This window comes from Nilaparvata lugens, chromosome 12 (assembly GCF_014356525.2).
Source record: "Nilaparvata lugens isolate BPH chromosome 12, ASM1435652v1, whole genome shotgun sequence".
Lineage (NCBI taxonomy): Eukaryota > Metazoa > Arthropoda > Insecta > Hemiptera > Delphacidae > Nilaparvata > Nilaparvata lugens.
In genome coordinates, this window is record NC_052515.1 from 23,719,883 (window position 1) to 23,738,456 (window position 18,574).

General features: G+C 34.6%; 1 protein-coding gene across 1 annotated transcript in view; it reads left to right on the plus strand.

Moving 5' to 3' along the window:
• The window catches only part of LOC111051591 (ras association domain-containing protein 10-like), a 120,995-nt gene that overhangs the window by 77,487 nt on the left and 24,934 nt on the right, over positions 1-18,574 (plus strand). Inside the window, exon 3 of the mRNA XM_039439217.1 lies at positions 10,678-10,777. The gene's annotated coding sequence lies outside the window, so the exon portion shown is untranslated. The remainder of the gene's footprint in view (positions 1-10,677; positions 10,778-18,574) is intronic.

An 18,574-nucleotide genomic window follows, 5' to 3' on the forward strand; every position in this document is an offset into this window, starting at 1 on the left:
TCAATGAAATTGAATTTCCATTTTCAGTTATATCGTTGCTTCAGCACAGAAGCAGTCTACCAATTACATGGATTTTTATGCATGCATGTGGAGTCGTATTTACCACTAAGGAGCATATTATTAGCTTATGCAACTGTATAAGGTCACGAGAGACCTTTATTGCAGTTATAAGTTTGAATATCTTTGTACATATTTCCAAATCATATGATGAGAGGATTCCTTTGATTGCAACCTAGAACTATAAGATTTATTATTATTGAATGTGACCTATCCAATAGGATAGACCATTTAGTTGGATGTCATTGAATACATAGTATCAAATAATGGTTGAGAAAATTGCAATCCATTTAGACCTATGAGGGGAGAAACTCATCAGTATATGAGATGAAAATCATCAACATAAAGATTTGCGTTTGTAGTTGGAAGTCAATGTTGACAGACTGAGGACAATAAACATTTAAATTCATCTATGATTAATAATACAAATCATTATTATAGTGAAAAATTTCAATTTTTCATGTTCTAATAAGATCAAATAATGTTCTATCCAATGACATTGGATAGTGAAGTTGCTATAGTGAGTTCCACGTTATAATAACAGTATTTGATTAACATTAGTGTCGCTATCCTTGTCTATCATTCGACAAAGCAGGTAGCACTATCCTTTTCTATCTCCGCAACAATGCCAAACCTGTTTTTAACAATGTACGAATACAATTAATTAAGGCAGAGAATCGACAACGCTGTTCTCCTATCTTTATCCACTGCCTTATAACGTGGACATCACCATGTCTAGGAAAAAGCCTGAATAATAGGTCATATAGATCCATGTGGAATATTTCACGTTTCTTTTAGACATAATAGTAAGTAAATAAATGAAGTGTAGTAATTGAATGACAATGGCTTGATATTGTCAAAAACACTAATTTATTAGAACAATTTGAGATTCTAGTCTCGGTTAATGCATCATTATCAATCTCCAACTGAAAACTTAAGCATGAAGTAGAAAAGTCTATAGTATGTGTATAAAGCATAACGATTGGCCGTTAGCTGTTGACCAATCAAGGTAAAGCTCGACTGTCATTGGCTGAGACTAGATACGTCACGGCTCAACGTTCAATACTAATCGCAGCCAATGGCAGTAGAGCTCAACCTTAATTAGTCAATAGCTAATGGCCAATCTTTATGCTTGAGACGTTTTTAAATACACATTTAAAACTTACATATACACATTTACACTTTACATACATTTTTCTGCTCCATATTTAAGTATTGGGTTTCACCCAAACTATAGTATACTACTACAGTATACATACAGTACGGAAACTTGGCTATACCCTGACGCCAAAATCCGCCATCTTGTTAGGAAGCGCCGCATTGTAATAGTATTGATGGTAGGTTCGGATCACTTTAATGATCCGGATCAATATTGATCTCGTTCACTGCCACGAGCCAATCAGAAGACCAGGATTGGAACTTCCCAAGGTCACGTGACGTGTTTAGTATTGGGGTCATGTAAAAAGCATTGGTTAGATGGGCGTTTGATTACAAGTTTCCATTCTGTATCTATTCTGTGATACTACTGCTCAATGTTCAAGATTCCTGTTTATCAGAGATTGATAATGGTGTAACAACCCTTACTATATATTCTGCCGCTCAATTTTTAAGCTGTCAGTTCTCTACAGATTGATATAAAATTGTATTGATATATAAAATAGTCGGATTCAAAAGAGATTTCGATAAAATTCAGTTACCTAAGAAAAAAAACATGGAATGATGCTGTATTTATTTCTTTCCAGTGGAATTCATCAATGCAATAATGTTTTGATTCTTTATTCTTTATCGATTCATACAATAAGTACATCATCAAAAATGAGAAAAATAGGTAACCTTGTGCTATTCCTCTCCCAAATTTAGGTAAGGTTACACATACTGTAGTCCGAAATTTATTCTTTAGTTTTATTCGTGGGTGTTCTAGGTTTATAGGATCTATCAATCGTGAACACACACACAGTTATACTGGGTCAACTAACATGTTAAATCCCTACAAAGCCTTTAAAACATCCAGGATCATTTCTTTCGGTAGCTTTCTACGGAACGACAGTCCATCTCCCGACGATTAGAGGTCCGCTATAATACAACACGGGAAAACAGTAGACCGCACGATTCGGTCACGAATTTTTCACGCAGTCACGAAATAACCGACAGGAATCAACAGCATTCTGATATTCTACAATTAAATTACTAAATTATTCTACAGCGCATGCGCGACGAGCGGTTGGATCACGACTTTTTTCAAGTTTGGCCGCCGCACTAACGACGTTAAAATTACGCGTCCGGTAATTATAATCTAATGGACGACGTGGTTCTCGTGATGGTTGGTGTGGTGGGATTCCCTGCAGGCTGGCAGCATTGGTTGAATGGGAAGCATTGATGTTATATCTAAGGAATTCTGACAGATTGAAGTGAATCTCAGTGTATGGGATTTGCTGTAAGCTGTCAGTATAGATTTAATGGGGAGCATTGATGTTATATGTAAGCAATTCTGACAGTATCAAGTGAATCTCACTGTATGGGATTTGCTGTAAGCTGTCAGTATAGATTAAATGGGAAAAATATTGATGTTATGGGTAAGAAATTCTGACAGTTTAAAGTGAATATCACTACAGCAGGTTTGTGAGGAATCTGGCAATAGTAGATGAATAGTTAGTTGCTAGTAGAATAGTGTTGGAGGCGAAAATAGGAGAGAAAAATCAACTGAAAAAGAAATCACTCATAACGAGTCGAAAGATGAAGAATTGAAAGGGAGGATTCTGTGTTAGTGCGAGAAAATAGAGAGTTGAAAGGAGGGAAATCAACCTATGGTGTATTGTGAGCTGTAAGGAATAATTGTAAGTAGATATATTGGAAAATGATCAGCTGAAAATCAACCACACGATTCGAAGTTTAAGAGCCGGTTTCCGAGCTCGGTTTTTAGCTAATTTATAGACTTTAAACATCTGGAGTCAGAAAATTGGCTTTCCGAAACGGGGCTTAGCACTACCTTCGTAAACAAAGCCATAGTGCATTCGTGTGACGTCAGTACAGGTAGGGCTCCTACACCAATAAAAATTCGTTGATTTCGGCTGATCTATATCAGCTAGTGTTTTCATTGGTGTAGGACCCTTGTTTATGGAGGTAGTGGGCGTAGTCGCAGTTTTTATGACAATCTTTATTTTCTCATTTCCATAATAATTGGAAACGTTTTTCCTTGACGAAATTAAACATCCATAAATAATTCAAAATAGCTAAAACTTTACACTATTCTCTCTTTATTTTGTGTTGAATTTTCTAGTATTTCGAAATTTAATTTAAACGTGGACTGCGACTACGCCCCGTTTCGGAAAGCCAATTTTCTGACTCCAGCTGTTTAAAGTCTAGAAATTAGCTAAAAACCGAGCTCGGAAACCGGCCCTAAGAGCTCAAGTATGGAGAGTTGACTGAGAAGTAATACAAGAAAATAAAATTCATTGAATTGAAAGACTTGAGTGTGGATTTGAGTGAGAAATAATAATTCAACAGAATGTTTTTTTGTTTTCTATTGAAAATCTATTTGGAAGATCTGAGTTCCAATTCTAGTGAGGTTTGGAGAGGAGTGCTGTATCATCAGTCATCGTTACTCCAAGAAGCTTTCTATTCATTGATTGTAATCGTCATTGATATCGTTGTGAATAACAATAATAATATTATTGACTATAAATAGAAATAAAAATAAAAATCTCATTACCCTTTTTTGAATTATTTTATCAAAACATGTTTCAACATTGATGCCATTTTCAAGTGATATATTTATACTGAGAGGGTATTGAGATTTTTAGTTTTATTTCTATTTATATTACAAGTAGCCTTAAACAGAAAAGAGACAATATTATTGACTAGTATTGTGAATGAATGATGAATATTGAGTGATTCACTATCAGTTTGGAGTATGATAATATTCTGAATGAATGTGCCATAAATTGACGTTCGTATAGGCCTATTTAGTAAATTAATAGAAATGACATCAAGGAAAAATTAAAAAATATGATTAAGAATTGACACCAGTACCAGTGTTACAAGGAGATCATGCAGAAGGGATGGATTGCAAAACACAACAATGTCACTTGAAGGAAGGCGATAATCAATCATAGATTCTTGGTTAAAACAAGAAATAGGAAGAATATACAGAGTTATTTTGCTCAATAGTTATAAATATTCTAATAGAAGAATGATGTATTCCTCCGTGATATTTATCTCAGTGGAGACGCTTATTTATTTACACATTGATACCTACAATATAATTCTCAAAAATTATGAATGATTGGGAAAGGAACAAACAGGCTTAAAACCCAAAACTGTTCCTATCCCAAATTTAGATAGAAATATTGTCCAAAAATAGGCTATATTTTCAGAAGAAATCAATACTTAGTACTTACTATTTCTTAAGTAAGCATATTTTCAGGAGAAATCAATACTTAGTACTTACTATTTCTTAAGTAAGCATATTTTCAGGAGAAATCCATACTTGGACTTACTATTTCTTAATACTTAGTATTCATTGATTTGCTTCAAAAAATAAACCTCCTCCACAAGAGAATGGAAAAGATTGATGGTTAAGCCTATTGGCTGCCCCATTGTTCACCCAATATTTATCGATAGCCCGGTTACTACAGGTATACATTATCACAGATAAAATATATGATAAATAAAATATTATACTATCTTCTATCTTCTGCTAGTAAATAGTGAAGTTCACATTCAGCAGGCACTGGCAGCATTCTCCCTTTACAAACCTGATGCTATCCATATTCAAGCAATGCTGACAGATAGAAGTGAATTCTCTATCTCAAGATAACCTTGCCAAGTTTTCGGGAAGAGGTTGATGAGGAGGAGAGCTCCTCCTCAGGTCATTCATCGCTCAGCTCAGCAGCTCTTCACATTTAATTAAATCTGGTAATTGAGGAAGCCGCTGCTGGAGAATTAGGTCTGCCCTGCTCGGTTGAGAACCACCAACCAATCCTGATCCTGTGTCTAGTGCTGCTGTGCGAGACCAGTATTCGGCAACAACCAACACTATCATTATTCTAATTATCGGCGCGAGAGATAGAGAAAAAACCTACGAAACTAGAACCTCCCTGCAGTTAAAACTTAGACCCACTTCATACTGTCATGACTGGTTGAATGGAAAGTAAAAGATGTTACTTATGAGGAAAACTGACAGGTGAAGCCCTACAAAACTTGAGCCTTCCTACTATAAGACCCATTTCATTCTGTCAGTATTGTTTGAATGTAAACCTTATGATATTACTTATGAGGAAAACTGACAGGTAAACTCCTACAGAACTTGAACCTTCCCATTGTAAGATCCACTTCATACTGTCAGCATTAGTGTAATTGGAAGTATATGATGTGACTTATAAGGAATGGTGCCAGTTTTAAGTGAATTTCACCATAATATAGTTTTGGTCTCGACCTTTTGATGGGTTCGTTGTAGTTTCCTATGTAACCTATGTACTGTTATTTTTCGGCTACCACTTTTCTAGCCTGGAAATCAAAACATTCAATTTTGGGCAATCATCTCTGTGTGGTGAGATTCACCTTAAACTGTCAGGGTTGTTTGGATTAAGGTATTGGAGTTGTATTAATGTAGGGTGCTGACAGGTTAGTGTGGTGGTATGGGTGTTCCTTAGGATGTCAGATCTGGAAATAGATTGGTTAAGAGGAGGTTTTTATAGTTGGCGCTGAAATAGGTTTTGGATGAAAATATGGGTTGAAGGTTGAATAGAACTAGTGTTTTTGATTATGTGAGATGTTAAAAGAGGAGTGAAGAGTTGATTTTAATGTTTCTCATCTACGACAATCATTATAAAGGAGTAAATCGTCTTACACATGTACGGGATACGAAAAACTTGAACGACGCATCATCACGTCTGAACTACTGATCTGATTAACATAAAATTATGGATAAATATTCTGAATTAACCAAGGATGGACATAGGCTTATTTTATTGCTATTAATCAATTAATTCTAATTAAATAAAAAGACAAAAATTGTCAATTCCACATAAAATCTTTCAGTCTTTTTATTTAATATGAATAATTACCACATTATCAACTTCACACTACTTACACAAAAAATGAATTCTAATTTAATAATTGAAACAGATTTATTCAATTAGTGATTCAAAGTTTACGTAACTATAAAAGCCCAACCAAACAGGCCTTACTCCAAGTGACTCCGTAGGTGATGGTTTCTTGATCCATTCCGAGCTGCGATGTGTTAACACACTTTTTCTATGTATTCAAACACGACATGCAGTCAAATAATTATTTGATAATTTGAAACTTTAAATAATTATTTGACTGCATGTCGTATGAAATACATAGAAAAAGTGTGTTGACTCCGTAGCTTAGTTAGATGCGCGCGTGGTTCATTAATCAAAGGTTGCTGGTTCAAGACCTAACTCATTTTTTTATGGAAATTTTCAACTTTATGTTGATTATTTACGTAATTTTGAACACAATAATAGATAATATTCCATTTTGTTATGTTTCCTGGACATAAGGACATTGCATTTTACAACACCAAATTTCTTCTTTAAATAATTATTTGACTGCATGTCGCATGAAATACATAGAAAAAGTATGTTGACTCCGTAGCTTAGTTAGCAGCGCGCGTGGTTCATTAATCAAAGGTTGCTGGTTCAAGACCTAACTCATTTTTTTTTTTATGGAAATTTTCAACTTTATGTTGATTATTTACGTAATTTTGAACACAATAATAGATAATATTCCATTTTGTTATGTTTTCCTGGACATAAGGACATTGCATTTTACAACACCAAATTTTTCCCAGTGTTATCCCACGTGTTGCATGCTAGTATTATATCAGAAAACGGATGGATATTTCATTCTCCATATGTTCAAATATTACCAAAATCATTGAAATGCTTGGGAGAGAAAAAAGCTAACAAAAAACTGTAAATTCAACAGGCAGTCTTTGGCATTTCTCCCAATTATTGCGGTTTTCTTTAGCTGAGTCATTTCTTCAGCGGTTTATTAAACTATCGGAGCTGCAATTAATAAGTTCCCTAAATAGTCTGCAATTAACAACTTAAATAGTTAAAAACTCTAGAAAGTCAACTACAAAAAATAGTTTTTTCATCATTCCCGTGCACAGTTTGCCCTATTTCAGGCTGTTTTGGTGGTATTTGAACATGGCAACGTGTTGCATGTTGATAATTAGTGTGAAAAGTAATTATTATCCACTTTGTGACTCGTTATGAGTCATGAAACACCTTATAGTTTTCCTCAATTTTGATGTAAAACATTTTTGCTCATTATAAAACTCACTGGATTTATGGAGATAGAAACGTATAAAGAAACTCGCTGGAAATGATAAGCATTTTTGCCACTACAAAAACAAATCGTTCTCACCTGATAATTGTGTAACAACTGAAAAATCTTAAATCATGCTAATGATTTGAAACTTCTTTATTGATGATGTTGGAATACTTGTGTAAGAAAATAATTCACTACTGAATCAAAGGAGTACCTTTGTTACGAGAGAGTATAAGTTTTGGTACAGACCTAATCCTGTTCCATTTTCAATCGTGATTTCATTTAGGTGTCATTTATATCGTCCAGTATTTCATATTCGCAAGTATTTTAACTTTTTTGTTATTTGTGTTTATAATCTATAATTATCAAAACATTCCGAATATTATTAACATATTATGCTATTTCAAAGGCAAACTCTAAACTCCCTAACATTTCCTTTTACCTTTAAAACATAATTGAACAGAGCATTTGGTGTTATGGTCATCTTATTTTCTACCACAAGACAACTTGAGAACTGGCAGAGCTTAGGAACTCCCTTTTATATGTTTATCAATAAATGAACAAAATCAATAATAATTTGAAGTTTAATTCACTTTAGTTGAGTAGTGATGAATTTTCAAGAATGTGCTTTAAATTTCTCTAGTATGCTATGTTAATCTAATTCTATACGTAAAACAATTTGAGAATTGGCAGAGCTGAGTAACTCCCTTTTATTTGTGAATCAATGTATGAACAAATAAATTAAGAATAATTAGAAATATAGTTCAAGTTACTCTAGTTGAGGAGTGATGAATTCTCAAGATTGTGCTAAAATTAATCTTGTAATTCATTGTAGGTTTATTACAACAGTGCAATATTGTCATGTAAAGGTGCGTACAGATTTACGCGCCGCGAACATGAGCAATTCACTTTTAAGCAGCTGATGCCAAGCTTTTTTTATCTGTATCTTACCGTTTCTGTAAAAATACAGATATAATCAGCTGAATAAAAGTGAATTGCTCATGTTCGCGGCGCGTATATCTGTACGCACCTTAAGATAAGCTGGGAGGTTGATCAGTTCTCTAGTGGAGTATTAGTAATAGATAGGATCCAATGGTCATCCATTTTCTTGTTGAACTGAATGCACGTGGCTGAGCCTCACAATAAATCACTTGAAGCTCCGAGCTGATCTTAAGCTTGCAGATGTAGTTGTCCGATTATTTTGAAACCAGATTGAGGAACAAGTTCAGTTTAGTTTTTACCCTCTCATCTAATGTGTGCAGCAAACTTTGCGGATCACCTGAAATTACTCGACCATTCTGCTTGTAATGATTGCACATCAAATCGGTTGGGGCGAAATTAAATTCGCCAGGAAGTAGATTCGCCAAGACGTCAATTCAATGGAGAAAAAGTGATCAGAACTAGAGCTATCAAGTGCTAAGTTCTGAGAGATGGTTCAATCAGAGCTTCTTGATCAAGCCTTCCAATCATACAAAAATGAGCAAAACTACCGTATGGTATAAAAGTTCAAAGCGTCTAAACGTTGATGCTTCTGTAATTGCCTCAACTGCTTCATTCATATTGCCAATTTGGGAAGCAGAGCATTCACCTTAATGAAAGTTGTTCCAGTCTGCTAATAGGGCTGGTTTCACTCTTAATTCTAACTCAAGTTTCAAACAAATTCCGATAAGACGAGGTTCAAACTAGAGTTTCAAACTTGAAGTTCTAAATTCATACAGTTGATACTCGATGAGTCGAATTTCATTAAAAAAGATTACGAGCTATCGAGAGTTTATTAAAGCTGTCATCTGTCTTGTAAAGAAATTAATCTCTTTTAGAATTGCAAAGAACTCGACCCTTAACAGAGAATTATTCTTCTTGTAGTAGTAAACACCAATTTGAATATCAGAGTAATAAACTTATAAATAAAATTCCGGAAGACTAGGATAAAATAACAAAAACCAAATTGAGATTAATAAAATCGAGGGTAAAACAAAACTTTTATATTAAAATTGAGAATTGAGTTGGCTGAATGACCAATTTTTGGCAATATAAATTGTGTAAAAAATATTAAAACTCGACAATTTTCATATTATTTTTCTGTGCATCTATATTTTGTTTATAAAGTACTTGATTATTGATAAAATTCATCATCCATAGATTATCATCCATCAACAGAATTGTATCATTTGTACTGCTGTTATTAGATGAAAAAATGTATTTCCTATTTTTAGAACTCGTGGCTGGCGCTCAAGGCTTCTTTTTCCAGTCACGCCAAAAACTATTGTAATTTAATGATTGTTTTATTTGTGAAAATATTTCTTGTATTTGACAATAAATTCATTATCCATTCATTAAAAAAAACCAATCAAATTGGATCTCCACCTTCAAAATAGAGATTACTTGAAAACTATTTCTGAAATAAAAATACCTTTCTTCCAAATATACGTAGCCTCTTCTTGTAGTCGAGTGAAAATACCTTTTTTCCAAATATCTTATACGTAGCCTCTTCTTGTAGTCGAGTTTATATTGCACTTGAACTACTTTCAATATTACAATAATTCATCTCAATGTCTCTGATATTCGTGCTCTTGTGTTTCAGTATTTCTTGGTTCTAACTGAACAGAATTGGTTCAATTCAACAAGTTTTCATCCTACTCTAAACACTCTTGCTCTATATTTCTGTCGAGCGTCAGATTATGAAGAAATAAAAACAAAAAAATGTATAATTTGTATCATAAATGTATCAGTTTAGAACTTGACAACCAAAGTATTATCTTAAGAGTCCTTTCACAGTCTCCTCATCCTAATTGGACTTATTCAGCTTATATTGACGTTGGAGAAAGACTTTCCGACTTAGAGCTTAAAGCATACTTTTACGAGATGCGACGACCTAGGTTAGGTCTAGATTAGAATAGATCTAGATTGAGAAGAGTAGGAGGGACAAAATCATGTTTGAGTCATTTGACATGATCGGATATTCGTCAATTTCTTTCTTCACCTTCATTCTTCAATTTCTCTGTTGTTGGTGTCGAGTGTCAGGTTGACCGAATTGATGAACTGTGGCCCGCCACACATAGATAGTCGGATGGAATTGTTTAAAATTATAAGTTCGCATACATTGATTCAGACCTGTGATATCGATTGAAAACCATTGAATGAAATTATTTGAATAGCATAGAACCATAGATCACTCCAATGTAGTTGGTAGTAAGGTGGTAATAAGTTTGTAAGGTTGAAACGCTAGTATTTTTGCTTGCAATTCATTTGAGTGAAATGAATGTTTTTATGATTATAGACAATATTTTTCAATGATAACATTTCTTGTTTCATTTACAGAAAGAATGATTGGAGAATGATGATCGAAATCCAGCCAACATCATGTTGAAGGAGGAACGGTGACATCATACACATCATGGGAGAATAATTATATTTTCCTGTAAGTATTATTTCAAACGTAATTCCTGTAATTCATGTTTTTATTCAATATTTCTCCAGGAGAAGGTACAGTAGGCTACTCCATCCAACACTTTATTTCCTTCTAGATAACCGTTAACAATAATCTATCTTTCCAGATCATGGATAACCATCATCTATCCTTCTCGATCATGGATATCCATTATACATTATATATCCTTCCACATCATGGATATCCATTATACATTATATATCCTTCCACATCATGAATAACCATTATCTATCCTTCTAGATCATGAATAACCATTATCTATCCTTCTAGATCATTTATAACCATTATCTATCCTCCTAGATCATGAATAACCATTATCTATCCTTCTAGATCATGGATATCCATTATATATCCTTCTAGATCATGGATAACCATTATCTATTCTTCTAGATCATGGATATCCATTATATATCCTTCTAGATCATGGATAACCATTATCTATCCTTCTAGATCATGAATAACCATTATCTATCCTTCTAGATCATTTATAACCATTATCTATCCTTCTAGATCATGGATAACCATTATCTATCCTTCTAGATCATGGACATCCATTATATATCCTTTTAGATCATGGATAACCATTATCTATCCTTCTAGATCATGTATATCCATTATATATTCTTCTACACCATGAATAAAAATTATCGATACTTGTAGATCAATCATAACCATCAAAGATAACCACCAATCCTTCTAGATACTAGATTATGGATAACCACAAGTTAGAGAAGGGATTACCTTCCCCGAGAAGGATTATCCATAATATTTTATTCATTACCATGGTTACCAGCTCTTATCTATCCTTCTAGATCATGTTTAACCATCAGAGACAGACAGAGCGAGAGAGTTTGGGAAAATTTTAAAAACATCAAATGGTTCTTGAGGATTTTTTGCTTTGAGAATCATTTTCCCCTTCAAAATGAGTTCTATCAAATGAAATAGCCCACACACCAGTTCTCCAACATCACCATTGAGAAAGCGACCAAAACAAGGATAAAACTAATCTTCTTTAGCGTTGTTGAAGACTTATTACCATCAGATCTGTAGATTTAAGACTTCCCATGCTTTCTCCTTCTATTTGAGAGCTGAGTTCTCCTAAAGCGACCGACTGATCCACAGATACAGTGGGATGCCTTCAAACTATAGTGAGATTTACTATACAATATGTTGGCATTCGCACACAATCAATACTGGCAGATTGAAGTGAACCTGACTATAGGCCTAGTACCGCTATCCATCCATCATATTCACAGATGTTTGTCTTTCTATAATAATTTTTCAAAAGTTTGCTGCCGTGTAATTAGGTCTATTTCCCTTTCGAATGCTGATAACCATCTACTTGCTGTCAGATCGGTATTGTTTGTAAGCAGGGTAGTCTCACGCTGAGTGCATCCCAAACAGTTTCAATTCAAACTGACAGCAACCGTTGAATGGGGAGCAATGATCTGATGAATATAGAGAACTCTGACAGTTCAAACTTAAATCTCACTATAGGATGAGGAAAGTTTCCATTGTGTTTTTTGTTTCCAATGTCGTTAAATGGAGGAAATGACAGATGTTAACTAGAATGGGTAGCCGGGAAGACAGGAGAGCTGATTCTCTTTAGGTCACCGGGTTGATGATGTTTGTAACCAATGTAGAACAGTTTTGTTTTAGTTGTAGGTGAAGTAGGCAAGAGTAGACATATCCGTTGAACATCAATCTAATCTAACGGTAGTATTCTATTAGTCTTTGTCATCTAATAGAGGATCCAAGCATGATGGACTTCATGGAAATGCGCCAACCAAGCTCTCCGACAGCTAAGTTCCCCGTCAGCTGAGCTCCTTTTAAAACCACTTTTGAGGAGATTGGTTGACGGCGTCAACTGAGCTCCTGAGAGAGGAGCTTGGTTGTCGTGAGCGTTTGAGGAGCTTGGTTGTCGTGAGCGTTTGAGGAGCTTGGTTGTCGTGAGCGTTTGAGGAGCTTGGTTGTCGTGAGCGTTTGAGGAGCTTGGTTGTCGTCTACGGTCCCGACAACTAGTCCCCTCTTAACCAGTAGGGGATTGGCTGCGGGGAGACTAAAGTCTGAGATATATTACTTTTAGCATGAAGAGGAGAAACTCATTTCTCCCTCCACAGTTTTTAGCATAGACACAGACAGACATCCTGCGCACAATTGAATGCGCCGTGTCATTTTGCTTCATGCTCTTGTGATGAAAACAATATTATACCTGCTGACCAGTATATGACTTGGAACATTGCCAGCAATAGCTGGAAGGGTTGTGTTGGTGCATCGCTTTGGAAAGCTCTCTCACACAGACACAAAAGAAGGAGAATGCTGCTAGGTAGTGGGAGTGATTAGTGGAGGATAGAGCATCGGACCTCTCCGTCCTCGAGAAAGAGCCGTGTTAAAAGTAATTTCTTTCCCACTTTAGTTCACGGCAATGGTATATTTTGCCAGGGGATTGACTGACGCCTGTGATCGAAAATTCGTGGAGCTTAGTTGTTGGGGAGACAGGTTGGCGGCGACCCGACTTCACCTATTGCTTCCGATACTAAACTAGATTTTCCCATAGATACAGACTCAAACTTTGATGCTGATCGAAGTTTTAAACAATGATACAAAGGGATTATACTTTTCTAGGAATGATAGTTCTTAGGTACTGTATATGGAAAGTTTGCGGGTTTTCTTGATGGTTTTCAATAAATTATGAGAATTAAATTATAAAAAGGAAGTTATTGATTAGTATTCGAATATTTTTTGAGCTTCATGTGTCATGATATACTTCCAATTGTGGCTGACCAAAGCTAGAGACATGAGAAGATGTACAAAAAATAATTGACAGACACTGAATTGGAATTGGAAAGTGAAAAGTTGTATAATGTGAAATTTTATTTGTTGCCAACCACATATACCTGATAAGAGAGGTTTTGTTATTTTAAGAATGTGAATAAAGCTATATTCTTATAATATATTATAATATACTTCCAGGGAAAAGAAATGAAGGATCAAAATAATTAATCTTCGGGCTTCAACGTCGGTAGAGAAAGTGTGTGAGATCTGTATCAAATATAGAAAAACCTCCTGCTAAATTCTAAATTATATGAAATAATTGAGAGGTTTTCAGTGAGAAAAGTTGACTACAAAAATTCCAAGATACGTATTTAATTATTATTATTCCACACAAACGTTTCCGTTGCATTGACCTTGATCAACTTTCGGCTTTTAATCATTCATAAACAACTCTCAAGACTTAATGGAATAGTAATGTTTTGTTTTCTATAAAGGAGTATCTTATCTTACATGTTTCTATGAAATAATAATAAATTCATCCAATCAATTGATTCTAAGTTATCATTGTAACGTTTTTCGGATGGACACATTAAGTCGTTGGTCCCGGCTGTCTAAAAAGCATTCGTTAGGTCATGTCAGAGTCCCTGAAATTGATCAGTTGCGACCTGAAAACTCTGACACCAGACCTGAGCCAGCCAGGTCACTCGATATTATTATTATTGTAACTGTTTATTAGGCAATAATTTTATGTTAATCCCATCAATCTATTCTGAGTTATCATTGTTAATCTTTGTTTATTAATGCATAATTGTAAGATCACTGTAAATCTAGTTCCAGGTTATGTAGTGTAGTAAATGAATAAGTGATTAACCTGCCTGCCAACCACTCCAGGCTCTCAAACTACATGTTACTCAGTGTACTACAACTTGTTTACTAACATCATTTGGAAATTATCACCTTCAGCCCAACGCCATCAATGAACGCCCCATTACAACATAATGTTATCTAGTTAACAGCAGCCTGTCAATTGTAGTATAGTCAATGAGTTTGTTACCACCACAATGGATAATGAAAGATTGATGTTGAAAAGCCGCTGAAATTAGATCAATCTGTTGGTCGGGTGTAAATTGATCAGATAGGAGGCAATAAATTAGGACCACCTCTATAATCAAACATAAAACGGCCAATTCAACTGCTCACTTCTCATCTGGCATCGCTTGTTAGAGTTTAATTAATAATTTCGGTTGTATACTACAGGGAGCCTAATTGGAGTTGAATGATTGATGGTTTTGGGGCCGCTAAATCAGTGAATCTGGGAATCTTTTTCGGTAGGAATAAAGGGAGGTTTTGGATAAGGGTTGAGGGTTTCTCACCCAGTTAGTAAGGCAATTATGTTTGAAATTGGGTATTTCCTCTCTGGGATGGGGTTTAATGGTTTGGAACAAAGGGATGGGTTTGAAAGTAACCGAAATACTGGAATAAAAATGATTTTTAAATGATTTGCCACTGTTTAATCAAATATATAAATATATGTTCTTAGGAATATCTTCGTATGAATAGAAAATGAAAAGGTGTTTGAGAAAGAGTTACTACCTTTCTACTTAATCTCTGAAAAAATGAAATAGATATGTTCTTTGCAATATGCATATCTTCATATAAATAGAAATTGCCGAAAATAGTAACATCTCTATTCACTCAGTTACTAGTACCTCTCACTTGGAAACTTTTATAAACTGAACTTAATTATTCATTAATTGTTATTGAAGTTAAAATTTGTCCAACTTAATAGTATTAAGTTATTATGCATAATAAGTTTTGTCTTATGTATTTTTCAATATTTGTCATTTTCTGCATTAATGCCTGAATACAAGGAGTCATTTTTCTTGCAAAGAAATTGACATGACTTTAAAAAGTACCAAGTTTGCACAGCATTTTGCTGGATTGTTCAATTTCGAGAAATTGCAAGCAAAATTGCTTATCAAACTCTTTCTTTAAAAAATTGAATATTGATGTTTTTTATATATATTTTATTATTTCTAATAATAATGTTCAAGAGAATAATTTTCACAGCTATAATAATTGAAATTCAAAAATCAAAATATTATAATATTATTTTAGTTAATTTGAGATAAACTTGAACATTACTGTATTACTGCGTATTACTTATTACTTCACCTAAAGTGAATGTCATTAAGGTGAGTAAATGTACAGAGTGTTGACATGCAGAAGTCACTATGTATGTAACATCTTTAAAAATCTTATTTTATTTACTAAAAATATTATTGTATTCCATAAGTTTGTGATGCTATCTCCTAAATAAGCATTGTCATTCTCATTCTGAATTTAGAGTTTCCATTTTTGATGTTGATTGATTTCCTGGGAGCCATTCCAATTTTACAAAAACTTCAAATGCGATTTTCTCAAAACTAGTTTTTTGAAGTTAGTACTACGACGATATATAAATTTAGCTCGACATCCTGGATTCTTCCAATTTTTTCAACAGTCAGTTCGACTATTAAGATCTTGAGACGAATTAACACACCTGCATTCAAATTCTTGATTGAGTTATAGAGAAAACATTGGTACTTTTTCTTATTCTAGGATCGATTTCTGTAAAAAGTTCAAAATGATGTTTTGGGCACCACCAATACGGTGATTCTTCCCTACTATCATGCTTTTCATGACAAATCTTAAACACATGTATCCCAGCAAGAAAAAAATTGACTACGTTTTAATCATTCACACGTTACCAATTCAACGATCAGCTCTTAACGCCTTTTCATGATACTTCTTCTTCTTCTTCATGTGCCGTCTCCATGGCGGAGGTTGGCTATCATGATGGCAATTTTCACCCTGCTTACAGCTGACTTGAAAAGTTCATTTGAGGTGCACTTGAACCAATCCCTTAAATTGCGCAACCAAGATATCCTTCTTCGCCCCACTGACCTCCTACCTGTTATTTTGCCTTGCATAATGAGGTGCAATATTCCATACTTGTGACCTCTCATTATGTGACCCAGGTACCTTAATTTGCGCTCCTTGATTTCACCAATGAGTTGCAGTTTCTTACCCATTCTCCTCAGAACCTCTTCATTTGTAACATGATCGGTGTATGAGATTCTCAGCATTCTGCGATAAAATTACGTTTATGATACTTACAATGAAGTATTTATTGTTATTTTTTTAAACAATCTCGTTTGAACATTACTTCTATTGCATCAATGCAGAACTATGAGGAACTGAAGGCTGTAAGTGAGAAGTATCACTTTCACTCAGAGACGTTTATATCTTGCTAAGTGGTACTCACACTTACTTATCCATTAAACGACAATAGAACAGGCCATAAAATGCGCTTGCATTTCCCCCTTTCATTTATAGCATCTTCCAGATGACGTGTAAGAATACAGCTTCAATAATACAATTCCAATCCGTTCAATCTAAAGTCATAATTTTAAAGTATCCTCTTCAGTGATTATGCATGTTACGTAATTCAAAGTGAGCTTTCAAATTATATCATTCATACTATAATCATCACAATTCTACATTGAAAATCGAGGTTAGATACAAACCTGCTCATGAGAGGAGCTGAGAGTGTTCTTGAAAGAATATTTACTCTAATGTCATGTTTATCAATTACTCGATTTCAAGATTCATTGTTCTATTTTGAAATTCGTCCACCTTGAATTCCGCATTAAGTGATGGGATTTTTCCTTTAATGACTACTTTTAGTTGGTGGAGCAGTCACCCTTTCAACAGACTGAGAGCACATCTCTAACCTAATTTGAGCTATTAGATATCACTGCTAATCAATTTGATACCCTTATATCAGGAGCTACACAACATGTTATTGACGTTAATTGATTCATACAATAAGTACATCATCAAATGATAGGCGGAGAAAAAATAAGGTAACCTTGTGCTATTCCTCTCCCAAATTCAGATAAGGTTACACATAGTCCGAAATAGGTTGAGTCTTATAGTTCCTGAATTAAGTAGTATGGGTTAAGTTCTTGAATTTAATCAAATTCACATGGTTTTCGAGAAATTATAACTTTCAAGGACATTCTTCATTTGGATCAGTCAATACTCTAAAATTAGGTGCTACAAATATCATTCATCTTTTACAATTTACATTATTATCTACATGGTCCAGTAGTAGACATGACATTACTGTCTATTACTCGGCACGTCATCAAATAAAAAAGTCATTCTATTCTATTATGAACCAATGAAATTCACATTCATGGTTTTTGGAAAATTATAACTGCCAAGGACATGAATCACCCATTCTCCCCTGAGTTTCCTAGAAGAGGTAGACAAAAATGAAATGACACAGGAGGAAACGGGCAATTAATCATGTTTATTGCTTCGTCGTGAGAAACGCCGAAAAAATTAGAGACAAAAGGTGGCACGTACAGTGCATGCGCGGAATATAACTGCAGCTATAGTGAAACTGTCAGCATTGTTTGAAAGGGGAGCATTGGTGGTATTCATGGGGTTTGCTGACTGTTTGAAGTGAATCTGACACGAAATTTATTTACGATTCACATAATGCTCTGACTCCTGCTAGTTCCTCAGCTTAATAAAACAATAATGATGGCGTCACATCCTGCGATTGTCCTGCCGAGATTTGCTTCTTTACTTGTTCATTGTAGCTGGCGTGAACATGGATGTGAGGGACACGGAAATTGGGAGACTGGAGGGAGGAAATTGTAAATTAGCCGGGTGTGTTGACACTAGCTGTAAACTGATAGTGAGCGGGACTATTAAAACATTATCAGAGGTGTTCACCAAGATACTGTTCTCCTCTCTGGTTTCTATGACCCTTGCAAAACTATTATATTTTTGATACTTGATTCTTCGCTCAAAAACATGTGGGAGAAAAGGGAGAAAAGATATGAATTAAGTTTGTAGAGTGAATATTGATGTTGTGGAACTTTTCCATGATTGAAGAGACTTGGAAATTTTTTTTGAAAGGGATTTTTTGACAAC